This window comes from Dreissena polymorpha, chromosome 7 (assembly GCF_020536995.1).
Source record: "Dreissena polymorpha isolate Duluth1 chromosome 7, UMN_Dpol_1.0, whole genome shotgun sequence".
NCBI lineage: Eukaryota > Metazoa > Mollusca > Bivalvia > Myida > Dreissenidae > Dreissena > Dreissena polymorpha.
In genome coordinates, this window is record NC_068361.1 from 109,774,104 (window position 1) to 109,794,999 (window position 20,896).

The following is a 20,896-nucleotide window of genomic DNA, read 5'->3' on the forward strand; positions in this document are numbered from 1 at the left end:
CCCTATTGTTGAGGACAATTTCTTTAAAAAATGAAAATAGATATTTGGTCATAGTCAATTATTCTTGTTTATTGTCACAAAGTGAACATATTTATCAATGGCAGATAAACCTTGATATTATTTTTCTAAATGTGTGCCCCATTTTGAACATTGAGTGTTGGAGTGTCACTGGTAACATTTACTTTACATGGACAATTAACCTTAATACTAATACTAATGACTTCCTCTTCTCTACCTAACACTCGGACAAGTGGATGACAATGTCTGCAGATGGCTCATGCTCGGTAGTTCATCAAATCAGTTCAGGGTCTTTTATTATATCTGAAAACAGATTGCTCGAAGTCCAAGGAAAATTCATCAAAGGACAAAGAAATTGAAGCATTCTGGAGATTTGAAGACGGACGAGAGGAATGGTTGCCGGCCAAATTGATCCGAAAATATGCTAACGGTAATTTTAAACATAATAAAATATTTTACGAATAATGTACACTTTTCAAGTGAGATGGACAAAATCCCATATAAAACTGACCATGTACTAAAATAAGCTTTAATTAATGTGAATAAATAATCAGTTGTAAGTTCCCAACTGGTATGCCCAGAGGGAACTTGTGATATATCAAAACAACACTGACAATGTTGCTGACAATTTTGTAATGGTATTTTGACCAGTAGGGGAATTTTGCATTGCATGCAATGATAATCTTGTTTATATTGTGAAACTCAACATATAAACCCTGTTTTCTGTTCTTGTCTGTTTGTCAAAAGCTGACAGCATGCATATTTTCAACTAGTAAAGTGACTGTTAGTTTTAAAAACACCTTGCTTAAAAGGTACACTTCTAGAATCATAGTGATATATATATATATTTCATAAAGCAGTTAGTTATTAATAAAGTTATGTAATATATATATATATATTACATAACTTTATTAATAACTAACTGCTTTATTATACCCCACCATAGGCGTTTGGTATTGCAGTAATGTCTGTCACACTTTTTTGTTGTGCAACTCCTTATTCATTTCTCATTCATTAAACATAAAAATACAGAATGATTATCATCAAGAACTGCCACTCATATCGTGAGGGTTGGCGATTGAAATTAATTAAAGAGAATTATTATTTTGTGTAGATTTTATGTTACTTATCCACATTGCTGTACAATTTATTCATAAGCAGTGAATGGTACCATTTCAACTTAAACAGATATTCATAAATTGCTGTAGTCCATCTTGTTTTGGCAATTTTTTCCCGTTCACTCATTGAACCTATAGCAGGGATTTGTCTGTCAGACACCCTTCAATTATGTAAGTGACAATTTAAACATGCAAAGACATTTCACATCACACAACAACTGTGTTTGATATTTATGCCCCCCTTCCAAGAAGAGGGGGTATATTGCTTTGCTCATGTCGGTCGGTCTGTCGGTCGGTCTGTCAGTCGGTCCGTCCACCAGGTGGTTGTCAGACGATAACTCAAGAACGCTTGGGCCTAGGATCATGAAACTTCATAGGTACATTGATCATGACTCGCAGATGACCCCTATTGATTTTGAGGTCACTAGGTCAAAGGTCAAGGTGACAAGAAATAGTAAAATGGTTTTTGAATGATAACTCAAGAACGCATACACCTAGGATCATGAAACTTCATGGGTAGATTGATCATGACTTGCAGATGACCCCTATTGATTTTGAGGTCACAAGGTCAAAGGTCACGGTGACCCGAAATACTAAATGATTTTCGGATGATAACTCAAGAACGCTTTTGCCTAGGATCATGACTCTTCATAGGTACATTGATCGTGACCCGCAGATGACCCCTATTGATTTTCAGGTCACTGGGTCAAAGGTCAAGGTCACAGTGACAAAAATCGTATTCACACAATGGCTCCCACTACAACGGACAGCCCATATGGGGGGCATGCATGTTTTACATACAGCCCATGTTCAAATTGACAATCATATTGGTTTTTTCTGGCGCTGAAAACATGAATGGTATATTTTTGCAGTATCTTTATATATCCCATTGTGAGTGCCAAACTATAGTTTTCAAGCAAAACATTGTACATTTGACTCTGCAGTATCAATTGCTATGAGTACTAATGCTATAATTTAAAAGACATAATTAATAACCATATGATTATCATATCGCCTGGCTGTATAACAGCATTCAAATTCTTACATTTCAAGATGTTTTTTATTCAGGAGAGTGTTCAGTCCAGTACTCTGATGGAGTTAGTAGAGTGAGGTCCTCATGGGTGAGAGAGGTGGGACAGATGTAAGGTCATCCTATTGCCACATCTAGAAGTTATACCTATTTTCTCAAGACTAAAAATGTCGTGAACTTAAAATAAATGTTGATATCAATATTTGCAACCAGAGTACATATTAAGGCACTTGATGTTATTTTTCTGAATGATTGAAGTCAGGTTTCTCATACTAAGACATTTCCCTGTCAAGTTATGGAATTAACTTAAATTTTATGGTGTGAAATTTCTGTTTTATACAAAAATGCATAGATAATTTTTATCAAATTGTGAGACTGATAGCTTCATTTTTTTTATAAAATCATGCAAATGATTGCCCTTTTTTTGAAGTAAAAGAAAAAAAAATGAATTTTACATCACACTGATGATCATATTAAGTGTATGCATTATTCTACATGATTATGTTCAGTTTAATGTTGGAATTGAATATTCCCTAATCAACAATTTGATTCTCTTTACTGCACTTTTGTTTATGTGCATTATCCAAAGAATGTTTGAATTCCATTTTGAAATGCTTGATGAGAACTTGTGGTTTCACTTAGGTATATCCTTTTTTCATTATTGGTTTTGTTCAGTGGTGGTGGTCATATTCTTCTTATGTCATTTCGGTCAGTAGAATATGGGACTTGTATATAACAGTTTAAATGTTTGAATAGTTTATGAGATTATTTTAAATAAAACTATTTTTGAATTTCTTTCGCTATATAATCAAAAGTTAATTAAAGAGATTCACGTTTCTTACTGTTGCAATCAATTTAATATCTTAAAATAACCTGAGCTCTTTTAAGAAACTAGACAAAAAATAAGTTCTAATGGTGAACAATTCATATTCAGTCGGCCTTTGTAAGCCATTGTAACTGTGAATGTGTTCATGTGCATTATTCTAACATTTTATCAATTTCGGTTTAGAAATGCTTTGTATGAACTTGTCTTCATTTTAAAATGCTTAATTAAAATTGATTTTGTTAATTTGTGATTACCAATGTTTTATTTTGTATGTCCTATATGATGTTTGAGTATTTCAGAGAAACAATAAAGTTTTGCCCTTACAATACATACTAAAATTGTGGCAGAATTGTTTAGTAATGAAAATACAAATTGCAGCAATTGCACTTGTTAAAGAACTTTGAATGGTTATACATGTAATAGCGGTAAAGATTATTTTATTTAAATATTTAATTTTTCATAATGACTTCACATGTTAAAAAAAATGTTTAGCATTTTTTAATACTTGTATATTTTGAGAACTAATTTAAGTGTGACATAAATAATATTGAATCATTCACACTATTTAATATATATTTTCTGACCTGCTGACTGGTGGATTGAGTACATATTAGTTTACTGGTATTGTTTTTTATTTTTGAAATTTCACTGATTGAAAATTTACACATCATTTTGTGTGTTCTGTATTCACTATGCCCCCCTTCGAAGAAGAGGCGGTATATTGCTTTGCACATGTCGGTCTGTCGGTCGGTCCGTCCACCAGGTGGTTTCCGGATGATAACTCAAGAACGCTTGGGCCTAGGATCATGAAACTTCATAGGTACATTGATCATGACTCGCAGATGACCCCTATTGATTTTGAGGTCACTAGGTCAAAGGTCAAGATCACGGTGACCTGAAATAGTAAAATGGTTTCTGTATGATAACTCAAGAACGCTTAGGCCTAGGATCATGAAACATGATATGTAGATTGATCATAACTCGCAGATGACGCCTATTAATTTGCAGGTCACTAGGTCATAGGTCAAGGTCACAGTGACCCGAAATAGTAAAATGGTTTCCGGATGATAACTCAAGAACACTTATGCCTAGGATCATGAAACTTCGTAGGTAGATTGATATTGGCTGGCAGATGACCCCTATTGATTTTTAGGTCACTAGGTCAAAGGTCAAGGTCACGGTGACCCGAAATAGGAAAATGGTTTCCGTATGATAACTCAAGAACGCTTATGCCTAGGATCATAAAACTTGATAGGTAGATTGATCATGACTCGCAGTTGACCCTTATTGATTTTCAGGTCACTATATCAAAGGTCAAGGTCACGGTGACCTGAAATAGTAAAATGGTGTCCGAATGATAACTCAAGAACGCTAATGGCTACGATCATGAAACTTCATAGGTACATTGATCATGACTTGCAGATGACCCCTATTGATTTTGAGGTCACTAGGTCAAAGGTCAAGGTCATGGTGACCCGAAATAGTAAAATAGTTTCCGGATGATAACTCAAGAACGCTTATGCCTAGGATCATAAAACTTCATAGGTGCATTGATCATGACTCGCAGATGACCCCGTTCGATTTTGAGGTCACTAGGTCAAAGGTCAAGTTCACCGTGACGCGAAATAGTAAAATGTTTTCCGGATGATAACTGAAGAACGCTTATTCCTAGGATCATGAAACTTGATATGTAGATTGATCATGAGTCGCAGATGACCCCTACTGATTCTCAGGTTACTAGGTCAAAGGTCAATTTCACGGTGACCCGAAATGGTAAAATGGTGTCCGGATGATAAATCAAGAACGCTTATGGCTAGGATCATGAATCTACATAAGTACATTGATTGATTTTCAGGTCACTAGGTCAAAGGTCAAGGTCACAGTTACAAAAAATATATTCACACAATGGCTGTCACTACAACGGAGAGCCCATATGGGGGCATGCATGTTTTACAAACAGCCCTTGTTATGACTTGTTTTATAATTTGCTAATAATTTAAGAACTTATACATTTAAAAGTGGTTTACCTTCCTTTTTTTCAGTGAGATTTTTTCTGCGTGATTATGCATTTCTGGAAGTTTGTACCGCCGGCGTAACATTTTTAAACAATTATCTGTCATTGTGTTTATGATCCTCTGAGAGTTTGTACCGCCAGCGTAACATTTTCAAAGAATTATCTGTTGTGATTATGAACCTTTGGGAGGTTGTACCGCCAGCGTAACATTTTCAGTTAAATTTTAAGGGTTATATCATTTTGTGTGTTCTGTATTTACATTACTTGTATAATTTACTATTAAATTAAGAACTTAAACATTTAAAAGTGGTTTGTGTGATTTTTACTATTGGTACCTTAGGGAGTTTGTACCGCCGGCGTAACATTTTCAAGAATTATCTGTTGTTATTATGATCCTCTTGAGAGTTTGTACCGCCAGCGTAACATTTTCAAAGAATTATCTGTTGTGATTATGAACCTAAGAACTTAAACATTTAAAAGTGGTTTATCTTCCTTTTTTTCAGTGTGATTTTTTCTGTGTGATTATGCATTTTGGAAGTTTGTATCGCCGGCGTCACATTTTTAAACAATTATCTGTCATTGTGTATTTTCTGAGAGTTTGTACCACCAGCGTAACATTTTCAAAGAATTATCTGTTGTGATTATGAACCTTTAGGAGGTTGTACCGCCAGCGTAACATTTTCAGTTAAATTTTAAGGGTTATATCATTTTGTTTGTTCTGTATTTACATTACTTGTATAATTTACTATTAAATTAAGAACTTAAACATTTAAAAGTGGTTTGTGTGATTTTTACTATTGGTACCTTAGGGAGTTTGTACCGCCGGCGTAACATTTTGATTATGATCCTCTGAGAGTTTGTACCGCTAGCGTAACGTTTTCAAAGAATTATCTGTTGTGATTATGAACCTAAGAACTTAAACATTTAAAAGTGGTTTATCTTCCTTTTTTTCAGTGTGATTTTTACGGTGTGATTATACCTTGCTGGAAGTTGGTACTGCCGGCGTAACATTTTCAAACATTTATCTGTCTATGTGATTATGAGCCTTAGGGAGATTGTACTGCCGGCGTAACATTTTCAAAGAATATTAAGTTTTTATTTTGAACCTTTGGGAGGTTGTACCGCCAGCATAACATTTAAGTTTCAGTTCAATTTTCCTGTCTGAATGTAAGATGGGTTGTACTGCCAGCGTAAAATTTTTTGTACTTTCTTCAAAAAAGTGAGAAAAAGGTGGGTTTTTTTTAAAGAAATTTCCTTTAAAATGACCATTTTAAAAGGGATTCTGTGGAAAATCCCTTTTTAAAATATAATCAATTTATACCTTCCATGCGTAAGTTCTGCTACAATGCTACAAGCAATGCCCATGTGGTATTCATATAGATATTGCGTTTCACATACAAACGTCTTATAATGCATTTAATTTAAATATATAAATATTTCGATTAAATAGCATCAATAGGTTGCTTGTATTTCGACCCTCAATTTAAAGTGAAAAAAGTTGTGAGTTACATTTATCCCCGGAAACATTTAAATTATTAAAAAGATCCAATTTACATATAACAGACAGAGAGGTTTACAAAATTGGACACCGACACTACATTTAAAATATCGTTATACTGATGTTCCCATGTCATGTAAATCTCAACAAGATTTCACACAGAAAACCGCTGCTCTAAACATTCGCGGGAAATTCATTATTACCGACCTCGTCAGTTGCCACATTTTATATTATTGATAATCAACCTTTCCGTGCTTTTATCAGGAATTTCGTTATCCTATTGAATTATGATGGGTTTTAAACTTATCTTTTTTAGGTTAATGGAATCGAAAGTCTCGAGCATATTGAAACCATATATCACCCGTTCCCTGTGTAGAATCAGCACTTGGTGTATGTTTGGGGATCTAAAGAACGCGTCCACAGTGGGACCGACCTCGTGATCCCCGGTCGCTAGGAGGACACCATGTTTACTACGATCCGGCGAGCTAAACAACTCCATCAGAGTGCAACCACGCAATAAACTTGTCATCGATATCTTCAGAGGCTTTCTTTGGTAGAGTTACGTCTTTTTGTGCTGTTACGTCTTTGCCATTTTGCCATTGGTTCATGGACATGAATAAAGGAGCACATGTAAACATAAATTGACTTATCAAGTTTATCCTAAGCATTACATCATCGAGTCAAAACATTGCCAACACGTTTTAATCTAACTTCAATATTGAGCAAACATACGTCTACGTATCGTTTTTATTATTGTTTCTTTTGTAAAAGTAATTTGAAAGATAAACACATTTTACCATGCACACTTCATTTCTTATTTTTATACTGCGTTACCTGTCTACAATTTACCCGGCAATGATTTTGACAGAAGCCCAATTTATGATTTCTGCAATCGGATGTAGACACTTTTTATGTAGTCGAGTCTATACTGGGGCACATATTGTTTTTGCCCTGTCTGTTGGTTTGTTGGTTTGTTGATTTGTTTGTTGGTGTGTTGGTTTTCGTCAAACTTTAACATTGACCATAACTTTTGCAATATTGAAGATAGTAACTTGATATTTGGCATGCATGTGTATCTCATAAAGCTTCACATTTTGAGTGGTGAAAGGTCAATTTCAATGTCATCCTTCAAGGTAAAAGGTCAAATATATGGGAGGGAGAACATAGTGTTTCACAAACACATATTGTTTTATCTTGGATCATTTATATAGAGAATACATGGTTGGTGCCGAGATGGAGAAAGTTTATCCGGTGAGGCTTAGAAAAAGAAAATAGGGCGAGCTTTATCCTGCTTCATAACATTGACATTAAAATGAAAGAAAATAAATTTTATATAAAAAAAATAAACGTTGACTGCACAAGCTAATCTGGGACGACACTTTACGCACATGCATTAAGCCCAGTTTTCTCAGAACACGACTCATATATACAAATTTTCCTGGTTGGTACTCGGAAAGGATCGTCATTAGTTTGATTTTTATCAACTTAATTAATAAATAAGATTTTCCTCCGGTTAACATATTGACATCTTCACTGGTCATAAATGGTTACAAACCGACAGAATCTCGTCAATTCCAAATACTATTCATTTAATATCCTTCTTGTCAATTTTAAATAAATATTTTGCAAAGTTATTAGCAAACCAAAGAAAACAACTATTAGCCATCATACTACCTCTGATATAAATAGTGAACATGCACAAACATTAATAAAATCTTACACAATGTGCGTTTTGTCTCTTATAAAGAAGCACGAAACGCCAGCGGAATCCTTCTGTTATGGTCTAGATGTGAACATGCCACATTACTGTATTCAATCTAACACTAATTGTCTTTTCAAAACAAGCAAGGAGCTAAGTTGAGTAATTCAATCCAACAAAGCGGAATGTGTTGGAACAAATCTAGGCAATTGAAAAAACATGTAATAACAATTAACGTGTAAGTAAAAGGTAAGATGCAACACATGTATTATATACACACTATCGTTTTTGCATGATGAAGTTCAATCAAGCACTATTATTTCTTCAAGAACTTTACTAACACGCACATTAACATTCGTATTAACACAGCTTATTCGTTTTCTAAATAGCGGAAAGGGCTGGGATTTGGTGTTTTATGCATTATTTAGTTCCGATGATCGATGTTTATTCTAAAACATTTGGCTATCTTAATCGTACTTCAGTTCATGCACAACATATTGGTTTTTACCATAATGACTAATATTTGACTTACATTATAAAATAAAACAAGAACTCAATAAGGGCATTTTGGTTCAGCGTTTATATTTGTGAGTACACTAAAAGAATCAAATAAACACAACGTCATCAAATGTTGATCGCTCCTATACTATCGTCCCAAGTTCTTTGTTCTCCAGTCAAGATACACTGTGTGGCATGTATTGTACGCAATTCAACGGACCCGGATTCGGCAATGATTTACATCAGCGTTAAATCAGAATGACATAAGTTTGGAGCTTAGTTTAGGGCCATGTTCAGATTGTATCAAGCGCAGACCCTCTGCAGTGAGTATCTCTTCACCGATTTATCCGCTCAATTTCCTTGTTAATTTCCTCAAGCTAAGTATCAGCGGCTCCACATCCGCGTTACGTTTGCGCACGGTGTTAAAGCTGTTCAGTATAATCGTAATTATGCATAACCTCCTTTATATCAGGATATATTGATGCATGCAGGAGCAACACAATATTGAAAATAAACAGTTATGAGGATAGTAGTTTTAAAATGTATCTTGCATGTTACATTTGCATAATTTAGCCATGTTCTTGCTTTGAAATGAAATGCAATTAGAGCCGCAAATGAAAGGGAACAATTTCAGACACTCTTCAAACATTTATATTTACTGTTAAAATGTGAAATGTGTGTCTACATGCGTATGAACATCTTTACATTTTATTTCAGTGCAATCTTAAATTAATCCTCTGTATGTTTAAGTCACATATGCTGTTAATGTTGCCTTTGGCTTTAATTATTGCAATTGAAAATTACACCAGTACATGTATCAAGTCCGTAATTTAAATTTTTGGTACATGCCTCCTCTCTGTTAAGTATTATAACACAAATTTATATAACTTCTGTTTGTACTATGAATATTCATTTTATTCAGTATGTTTAATCTAAAATTAAGTTTAACGAGTAATGCATATAAACTAATTACAATTACACAGTAAGTATCTTACTATCTTTAGAACCGTTTTAATGTGATATTGTATCAAACAATTTGGGAGCGGGCATGTATAAATGGTTTATAATGCTCCGTTAATCGTGATTTAAGTCAATACTCATATATATATTTAAACGTAATACGATAATAAAAGGCAATACACATCGCAATCGTCAAATAAAGAGGCACACCGACATTAGTTGCAAGTTAAGATATGTAGTATAGAAATAAACCTAGAATTCTTTTAAGTCATAAAAATTGTGCGTAACACTTAGATTCTTTTTCGTAAAAGTATAACAAATCGTCAATATGCTGTACAATATTAATGAAACGGTTCCCAGACGAAAATATTTATCCGATGTAATAAGAAACTTTTAGGACAAATGAGAACTAACGGAGAGGATGTCTGTTCTGTTCTAATTACCGATAACTTAATTGTACTCACGTATTATGATTAAGTTTAACATAATTTGTATCGATTATAATTGTAAACAACACAATGTCATATGGAATTGCATTCTTTAGTGTATTCTTGTTTATAATAGCATTTGCGAAAAAAAATGCATTTTTGACCTTAAAAAATGTATGTACAAAGTTCCCCAATGTTTTCTTTTTTTTTCCAGACAACAGATAGCTGAATCAGGCCTGTCACATCCTATACAAGGAGAACACTGTTCAGGTAGCTCCGTGAAATCCATAAATTTAGAATATATATATATATATATATATATATATATATTAAAGCAATTTGTATTAAGTGTTCCGTTTTGATTTATTGTTAAGAAGGATAGATACCGTATCGGGAAGATGGCGCTCTAAGTTATATTTACGGAGTACATAACCGCTTAACAATTGTGCCGCTATTGGCAGGTTTGACAAAGTTTCTCAACAGTCAGCTTACGTGAAGCCGATGAATTGATTGTGTTCGATTAGTTCGATATGTTATTGAAGGGGCATATTCACAAATGGAAAATCTGAAACTACCCCCAACTTTGACATTGATTCAAAAGTTAAGAAACACTGAGACGTGAATACACAAGAAGGGAGCAAAGAATTATTTTTTGATTTTTTGTTCTTACTTTCCACGACCGGATAAGTATTTCAACATAATACTTTTGCCGAATGAAATTTAAACCGCAACACAAACTCAGCTAGCTCAGACCACATATGCTTTGCAGTTTCTAGTATCCGTCTCTTTTGTCGATGCGTCGGAAGTTTTATCTTGGACATCTTTCACTCACATAGTAAAAAAAGTAAATAATGAAGGAATTAGGTATACTGGCATTGTTACATTAATTCATTAACGAATTGAAAACAGTCATGCGATATCAAATGTGTGATACTAAAGCGTATAGATCAAGAGCATGTTGACATTTCTCGTGTAAACCCTATAATCGGAATATAATAATATTTTCGTACAAATCAACGATTTTTCTAAAATAGTTTATTCCATTCGCACTAAGGGAGTTCGGACATACACATGATTTAATGCATTTCTGACAAATGAATTAAATTGATTAAATTGGAAAATAGAACCTTTTCAAATGCGTTGATTTAATTTCGGTCAAATGGAAATTTATTACCAGAAGGTTGACAGTAAACTAACACTAACTGGCTAGTTGTATGTTTACGGATGTAAACAGTAATGAGCTGAAGTGATGTGTCAATAGGATCCGGTAACAGATTTTTTTTTCTATGCGCATGCGTGAACATGGCGGAATAAAAAATTATCAGAGTCAAAATACATCGAGAAAAATTGAAAGTTTATGGAATTAAACGTGTGATCGTGAATAAAATGTGTTTTTAGTGAACAATTGGATGAATATTTATGACCAGGAAACGCAAACCTATCCAGTTCTATGGCAGCCCACAACTTACACAGATGCCATATTCATACATGATGAATACGCCCAATTTTTATGGACAGGGGTTCATACCGCCGGGAACGCCATCACCGCTACCAAGCTCAGACATTTTGTCATCAATCTTGGAAAGGTTGAATTCTGTTGACAAAAAATTATCACAGTTGGACCAAATACAACAAACAGTGTCGGACATAGTCTAAAGAATTGACAAAATTGAGCAAAGAATGAATAATTTTGAGACCCGAATAAAGGATTTAGAAAAATCATGTGATTTCAGCGGGAATATGATCGAAAATTGAACCAAAAAACAGAGTGAACTTGACTCAACTATTAAATCCACGTGCAATTCGCAAAACCGTGAGGACTCAGCGATCCTGCAAGAACAAAAACTTCAGGCGGAAATAACGGACCTCAAGTGCCGGAGTATGCGCGAATCTTTGTTGTTTTTCCAGATACCCGAGGAAAAAGACGAACAATGCGACACAAAAATCCTGGAATTCATTGAAAAAAGGCTGCACGTGCAATACGCCCAATCTGAAATAAAGTTGCACAGGGCACATCGTATAGGACGATATCAACCTAATAAAGTGCGTCCTATTGTTGCAAAATTCGCATACTACCCGGATAAGGAGAGGGTCCGCAAGGAGTCGAAACAACTTAAAGGTACCCCATTCGGAATATCCGAGCAGTATCCACGGGAAGTAATAGATGTCCGACGAAGGCTCATACCCATCATGAAAAACGCGAGATCCGAGGGAAAGGAGGCTTATCTCAAAATTGACAAGCTGTATATAAACAAACAACTGTATAAGGAATAGGACGTTTGTGAGAATGTCATAAAATTTGTCACATGGAATGTGGAAGGACTAACAGCGCTTAAATGCTCTGATAGTAAGTTTTTATCTTTTCTAAATTGTCACGATATCATTTGTCTTACTGAAACTTGGACACATAAAGACTCTTCCATAGATGTTAAAGGATATAGCAAACCTATTAACTTATACAGTCGTTTACAACACCGAAGAGCGAATCGCTCGAGTGGTGGTATTGTAATTTATATTCAAGACTGTATCCGTAAAGGTGTCACATTAGTTAAAAATGATATTGATTGTATTGTTTGGCTTAAAATAGATAAGTTATTTTTTAATATAGAATCTGATGTTTATATATGTGTTGTATATATTGCACCTGAAAATTCCCCTGCTCATTCTTTGTATTCTTATGATATTGTTCAATGTATTGAATTTGATATAATTTTTTATCAATCCAAAGGAAAAGTATTTCTCACCGGAGACACAAACTCGCGAACGGGAAATAAAGCTGATTATATCGAAAATGATAGATATATGAGCAATATTGATTTTGTTTCTGACCCAGATATTGAGACTCTATTCCCACGATCAAATAGTGACCGGGTTACGAATCGATTCGGAGACTACCTATTAGATATGTGAAAAGCTACAAATATACGTATCGTGAATGGGCGTTTACATAACGACCATAACATAGGTAAGATAACGTGCTATACACACAACGTGAAAGCCTAGTGGGTTATGTATTAACTGCGCGTTCCAATTTCAATGATATTGTAAATTTTACCGTTAACGATTTTACGGAATTCTCTAATCATGCGCCTCTAACGTTTGATCTCCGCACGAATTTCGCGGTTTCAGCAAGTAATACTAATCCTATTGTTTATTTTAAATGGGAATCGGAGAACAAATGCGACTTCTTACGAGATGTTACGTGCGATGTCCAAAATCTAGAATACACGTTTTTTTTGCAAATCGATTTAAACTCAGATCCTGATATTCTAGTTAGCGACTTTTCGAACTATTCGAATTCGAAAGGAGAAAAATATTTAAAGCACATTGTTAAACCTGAAAATAAAGGATTTATAGACTCTGGAAAAAATAAGCAAAAATGGTTTAACGAAGAGTGTAAAAACAAACAATATCGATGTACACGAGCTTTATGAGTACAATCTAAATAAAAATGAACATACACGCGAGCGAATGATTGCATCGAAAAAGGAATTACAAGCATACGTGTAGAAAAAAACGAAATTAAAGTACAACAATGATCTTAGCAAACAAATGAATAGTATGAGACGGAAATCACCCCGCGAATTTTGGAAATTATTTAAACGTAAGACTGCATCAAAAAGCTCAGATACGATATCGTTAAGCGAATTTCACAATTATTTCAGTAAATTAGCTGACGAAGGTAACGTAAATATAAATTCGTTTAATGCCGATACATTTTTACATGACTTTGATAATAGGCTGAACACAGAACCTTCGTCACCCGAACTCGATAATCCAATATCGACAGAATAAATTATAAAGGCAACAAAACGGTTGAAAAACAATAAAGCTTATGCGAGTGACAATATTATATATGAATATTTTACTGAAACAATACATGTCATCGTCAGACCGTTAGAAATATTGTTTAACTACATACTTGATAAAAAGCGTTTTCCTCGCAGCTGGGCATCCGGAATCATAGTACCAATACATAAACGTGGTGACATATCAGACCCAAATAACTATCGCGGAATTACCTTAATAAGTTGTTTTGCAAAATTGTTTACAAGCATATAAAATGAACGCCTTTAACAATGGGCAGAAATAAATGACATTCTGACGGATGCACAATTCGGCTTTAAACCAAATTGTAGCACGGTCGATGCAATATTTATTCTTAATGCACTTATAGAAAAACAGTTTCAAAATAAAGATAAACTATTCTGCTGTTATATTGATTACCGGAAGGCATATGACGTCATCAATCGCGGTCAATTATGGAGTAAAATGATAAATGTGGGCATCGACGGTAAACTTTTTACACGTATTCGATCAATGTACGATGAAGTTAAATTACAGGTCAAACACATGGGTAACTTATCAGACATATTCAATAGTAACGTCGGCCTTTTTCAGGGGGTGATAACGTCGCCCATATTGTTTTCTCTATTTATTAACGATATCGAATTCGACTTGCAAAATGGAATAAACGCCGGAATTACACTAGATCAAAAATCGATTTATTTATTATTATTCGCTGACGACGCGGCTCTATTTTCTGAAACCCCGGAGGGTCTTCACAAATCATTAAACAATTTAGAAACCTACTGCGATAAGTGGAATTTAACGGTTAACATTGAAAAAACTAAGGTCATGGTTTTCCGGAAAGGAGGTACAATCAGTAGAACATTGAAATGGACATACAAATGTCGAGAACTAGAAATTGTGAATAATTTTAATTATCTGGGAATTGTCATGTCAAGCGGTGGATCTATTGTACCCGCAACAAAAACATTGTATGGCAAATCTTTAAAAGCGATGCATTCTTTGTTCAACTTAACAAAAGATATGGACGTACCTTCAAATGTCTTTTAAATCGTTTTAACGCATATGTATCATCAATTCTAAACTCTAATTGTGAAGTTTGGGGATTTATCCAAGCGGAAAACATTGAGCGCGTCAATTGTAAATTTTGTAAAAGAATATTAAATGTAAAGATGTCAACAAACTCATTATCGCTATATGCCGAAGTTGGTCAATTCCCCTTGTATTTAGACAGATATGTTAGAATCGTTCAATACTTTTTGAAAGTATATACTGTAAAGCAGGGTAATTGTATTCTGAAACAAATTGTTATATCACAGAGATTAGACATTGAACGCAAACATAACACAAACAATTGGTCATCAAAAGTACGGGACATTCTTAACCAAACCGGTTTTAACGATGTTTGGTTATTCCCCGAATCTGTGAACTCAAATCAATTTATCCCGTTACTTAAAAACAGATTACGAGACCAGTATATCACTAACTGGAACGTAAGTGTCACATCATCTAGTTCAATGATTTTATATAAGGAATTAAAACCAGTATTCGAAAGATCGGCTTATATTGATATTGTTGAAAATAAAAAACATAGGAACATTATAGCTAAATTACGTTTGTCATCTCACAAATTATTTATTGAAACGGGAAGACACCAGAACATTGTTAGAGATCAACGTAAATGTGTTTTATGCAACCTTAATGATATTCTTATATATAATTTGTTCTTACATGTCCTTACTATGCCAATGTTAGGAAAACATTAATTCCAAAGTATTACAGATGTCGCCCAAATATGTTTAAGTTTATCGAATTACTTAATAGTTCAAAGAAAAAAGTGTTAAGAAAATTAGCCATGTTTTGTTAAAAAGGCTTTGAAATGCGAGAAAGTGTCTTATATATGTGAACATGTTTCATTGTAGTATACTTTATTTACTTGATTGTATTTGTAATTCATAGATGCACTTTGACTATACTGCGTTTACTTGTTTGTCGATGGTCAATGGCGTTTTGCCGATTTTTCCAACAAAAAAACAACTTGAAACTTGCTATATATTATATGTCTTTCATAAGGCCACTAAGCGTATAATAATGTAATACGTGTTGCAAGCATTAAACAACGTTTTTACAGTATGTGGTCACCCAGTATTAACCTCTTCCATGTGACATTCTCACTTAAACATGTTGTATTTCATTCTTTTTTGAATCGATCTTCATTCGAATGATGTATATTTTGTATTTAATTATAACACATGCTGTTATTGTATATGTATGTTAACGACGATGAGCTGTATATGCTTAAGTCAAATAAACTATTCTGTTCTGTTCTGTTCTGTTTAAAAACACAATAGGAAACTGTTATGATAACCGACTTGGCTATGTTAACTTGCGGTTTAGTTTACAATCAAATGATATGCACAACGTACTACCATCATTTATTGTAAGCCGTACCATTTGCAGCATCGTTTCTCTCTTAAAATTAGACGCCCTAGGCGATAACTATTGATACTCTGCTAATGTCGTTAAAATGGTGTAAACACAAAAGAAATACTCGTGAAATAGCTTAAATTATGGTATGCTTATTCATTTTATACTTTCCGATGGTTTATAGAGAAATATCAGTGCATTAAAATTAATATTTCACTGTTCCAAACAGTGAAAAATAACATTGAAAATATTATCGATAATTTTAATTGTTTAACAGGGCATTTTTTAAGATATCTTTGGTGTTCCCATTGTTAACCCGATTGTACCAAGGGCGACTACTATCTGCATTGAATGATTATACAAACATACGGATAAGCTTTCTTTGAACATGTTATAACATTTCGGGTGCTTAATGGGGAATTATATGGTCCGGAAATGCAAAAACGCAACCATTAATATTTGTAAGCATAAAATGAAAAGAAAAATTGTTAGATTTGTTGGGATATCGATTTTAATTCACTCGTGATTATAGAAAACATATAGTTTTACTCGTTGCTGCGCCATTCGTAAAAATAACATTGTCTATGACCAATCGTGAATTAAAATCGATATTACAGCAAATCAAACAAATATCCTCTATTTAATCGCACGCTTTTTGTCCATCGCATAGTTATAAGCAATTAATAGTAAACACCAATCACCAAATGGACTAAATACATAAAATCAACTCGATGTCCTGCTACGAGAAATTATCTAGTAAAAAATATATGTGAACAACATTTTATATTAATCATCAACATAAATGAATGTAAAAATATTAGTACTGTATGCAATTTATCTTATCCATAATGCGTATATGAAATATAGAATAGCAAGTATATATGATTATTTAATCAAATATCATTATAATATTTTACGTAGATATGGATAGAAATAATTAAATTCATTAAATACGTTTACCCTATTTAATTTTTGATAACAAGTTTACGTAAATTATAATTGAATATGATGATTGTTTTATTGTAACATATCAATTTATTAAATATATAAAGCACACATTTGACATAAGATTGAGACGAAATATGTAAGTGTTTAAAGTCATTTCATTTTTGGCGAATTTTTACATTTTTTTGCGCCATTTTATATAACGTCATTTATGACGTCATTATGTACAGCGTCATTTGACGTTTAAAAACATTTTCTTTGTTATTTAAATTGTGCAGTCAAAATACGTTCTAATGTAGTTAACATATAATTTCTATTGTTTTGATAAAGGCATTATTCAGAAACGTCAATTAAAGGAGTATAATCAGAGAGTTATAATTGTTTAATAGCCCTAAGGATAATTCAACTGAGCTAATAGTAAACAATTAATGTATTCATAGTAAGTTACCAATACATATCATGATATAAATACACAGTGTACAACCAATGCATACTGCGTAAATACACTTTCTCCAGACCATGCGTTTTCTTATAAACCGTATAATAACCTACATATTAGTAAATATAACTCTAACATTTTAACATTTCGTGTTTAATCATTTTAACAATCGCAATGTACAGTTATTATAATTTATAAGTGTTTACACATGTGTCGAATAATTATTCGTCTACACCATGTTTTAATCGTAACACAAATCAATAGTAGAAACTTGAAAATTGTAAGGTTAGAAAAGGGATTCCATCTTGAGATGAAATAAAATTATCATATGGGCTTTATAAATTAAAAATAATGATACGAAATTCCAGGACACGCAGCTAAAGTAAAATATGTTTAAAACAAAGAAAACGATATCATTAATGTTTATAATTACGGTGAGTAGTAAGAGAGTGACAATCCTGTTTTTGTCGTTTAGTAACTGACAATGACGACAAAACATGGACAGAGAGCAATATGTAGTATGAATTATTAGAAACGTTTAACGCAGAATCTCAAGATAAACAGACTATTCGGTTGGAGCATAACATATATGTAACGTATAGGAGCCAAAACAATATACAGTTCAGTTGATATTTGCTTTCTTACTACATTTATTTGACTTAAATACCTCAAAATACGACATATTTATTATATAATTCTATATAGCAAGGTCTGTGTCATATACAGCTACGGATATTTATTTAGTTTTAAACTAAATAAAGATTATGTTTCCCACCACTGTAGTTGTTTGAGAGACATTTGATTTACCCCGTATGTCTGTCTGTCTGTGTGTCTGTCACACTTGTTGTTTGAACTCAAGTTCTTGTTTGTTTTACATGCACTTTTATCATGCAAAATGCTGAGTAGATAGCAGGAAATTGCATCATGTCAAGGTACCATTTTAAAATGTTTTCGGCAACACAAGGGGATGCCCCTCCAGCACCCTCCCCAGTTTAGCCCCCCTCTGAAAAACTTCGGGATACGCCGCTGAGTTTAAATGATCCGAATAATGACCAGATCATATGACGAAGAAAATAATGAAACAATAAACAGAAGGTACACATGTATATATAACATATTTATAACCTACATATATTACAGTAAGGCATGGCCGAATTCAAATATAACTTATACAAAAAGTTTGGACTTTCCTTTGATAACGTAAACGAAAGTGAAAGGTCACGATATATGTCGCATGGTTTGGACTATCGTACTACACGTTTGATAACGTTAGATAACAGTGTTATACATAATTATATGGATTAAACCGGAAAGGTACGTCAGCTTCTCTTTTATGAATAAGTTTGTAAAACCAAAGATTATTTTTTCTTCATGATAATGACCATTGGAGGTTTTAGTTATCGAACACATCAGATTAAGGATATTTGTCACCGCGCTGCTATGGCATACACATCAATTTGTTTACTTCACTTTCTTCATTCTATCAATTCAAAACTCATCAAAACACTGAAACGTCTTTAAATAAGAAGGATATTTGTTTTGGATGTTTTCCTACATGTGTTTTAAGAACGACGTTGCCTACATTTCAGAAATATTGTTTATGTCATTTTTGTAAAAGACAACAATCGAATACATGGAATTACTATAAAGCTGATGAATACCTTACTTAATCTTCTCGATCGTCCGAGTATGCGATACAGAAGTGATAATAAGACGAGATAATGATATTTTGTGTTAATCTCCTATATTGTAAATTGTTAATGTCCGATACACCATAAATGATGAGGTTCGTTTGCATTCCATATTTGCGTCTTACGTGATTAAACAACACGATGGTAAGCTCGCTTTTGTGATGTAAAAAAACTTACAATGTATAAGTTACAAGACAACACTTATAAGTTACCGTCTAAGGATAACGAAGACAATGCCTTATATTCAAACATAAGTGATGTTATTCGATTAGCTTACAAAGGTCACTGGTTGAAATGTGTTATTGTTTCCATCAATAATGGGTAATATTTACAAACCTTAAATTAATTTTATGAATATTATTGTTATTATCAATTAAACATTATTCGTTGAATATCATGTATATCTTAGTGCATAACCCTGTAATAAACGAGAATTGTAATAATCCAATAGTGTGATTATGTTTAATAAGATACACAGGCGTAGTCATTAAGAATACATACCCGAAGGATCATAATATTGTTGAAATACTTTCCACAGCTTTCAGCATCACATACAACAACACTCTATAATACCAACATACATTCAGTTATGAACCAGACCTGCATATGTAATATGTCTAAGATATGTGTATAGATGGTGTGCAGGCTAACTACACCAATAAAGCTTGTTAATATCAAAACGGTATTTAAAACGTGTTTAAGTCTAGTTTTTAAACTGGATCGATAGATGGTGAGCTTATACAGTTTATATAAAATGATATTAACCAACGTGTTTATAATCAAGTATTGAAACTGGATGGACATATGGATTGATGGATATTTGTATGAATGGATGGCTGGATGGACTGATGTATAGTTGGATGGATAGATTGATTGATGGATGGATGAATATACGGATGGAAAGATGGATGGAGGAACGGATGGGCGAACGGACGGACGGGCGAACAAACGGGCGGACGCATTGACAGTTCAACTATTTGCGTTGCCTCATTTAATACTTTTCGTTTAAATAGGTTATTGTTGGTCACATGATCGCGTGCATAAATATACTAATTTCAACATTGTAATTGTTTTCTTCATAAATCCCAAACAGAATTATACAGTAAAACATTAAAATGAAATATGAATTTACCATTTAGTATGCCTTAAATCCTTATACACACTATTGTATTATCCTAATAACCAGATTTGTCTAAGTTTTGAACGAACACAAATTATAACAGTATTGATAACTATTATTTCACCGATATTCTGTTATCATATCTTCTGATCCTTAATTATAGTAGTTTTTATCATAGTTTTATATGTCTTGAAAATAGTAGGTCCGTATGCACCCATTAAATTGTCAATCGATATGAAATAAAAAACATCGAAAAGAAGTCGGTAGTTACATTAACATGAAACAACATATCCCCGATATCCCAAGAATCAAAACCCATAATTAAAATCATATTTGGATCTGAATCCTAAATCGAACATAAAATGCGTGAGTGGA

At 33.3% G+C, this 20,896-nt stretch overlaps 3 protein-coding genes across 8 annotated transcripts in view; 2 read left to right on the forward strand and 1 right to left on the reverse strand.

The window, feature by feature from the left end:
* LOC127837185 (interferon-induced protein 44-like) overlaps positions 1–20,896 on the forward strand; it is a 103,495-nt gene that overhangs the window by 72,766 nt on the left and 9,833 nt on the right. Inside the window, exon 1 of one of the 3 annotated variants that reach the window (XM_052364112.1) lies at positions 18,910–19,024. The exons of 1 other annotated variant lie outside the window; for it this stretch is intronic. The gene's annotated coding sequence lies outside the window, so the exon portion shown is untranslated. Of the gene's footprint in view, positions 1–18,909; positions 19,025–19,084; positions 19,546–20,896 lie in introns of those variants that run through there. One more of the 3 variants, XM_052364113.1, reaches the window with a different exon arrangement.
* LOC127837183 (interferon-induced protein 44-like) overlaps positions 1–20,896 on the forward strand; it is an 82,392-nt gene that overhangs the window by 35,139 nt on the left and 26,357 nt on the right. The window lies entirely within an intron of this gene.
* LOC127837182 (uncharacterized) overlaps positions 1–20,896 on the reverse strand; it is an 86,400-nt gene that overhangs the window by 20,087 nt on the left and 45,417 nt on the right. The window lies entirely within an intron of this gene.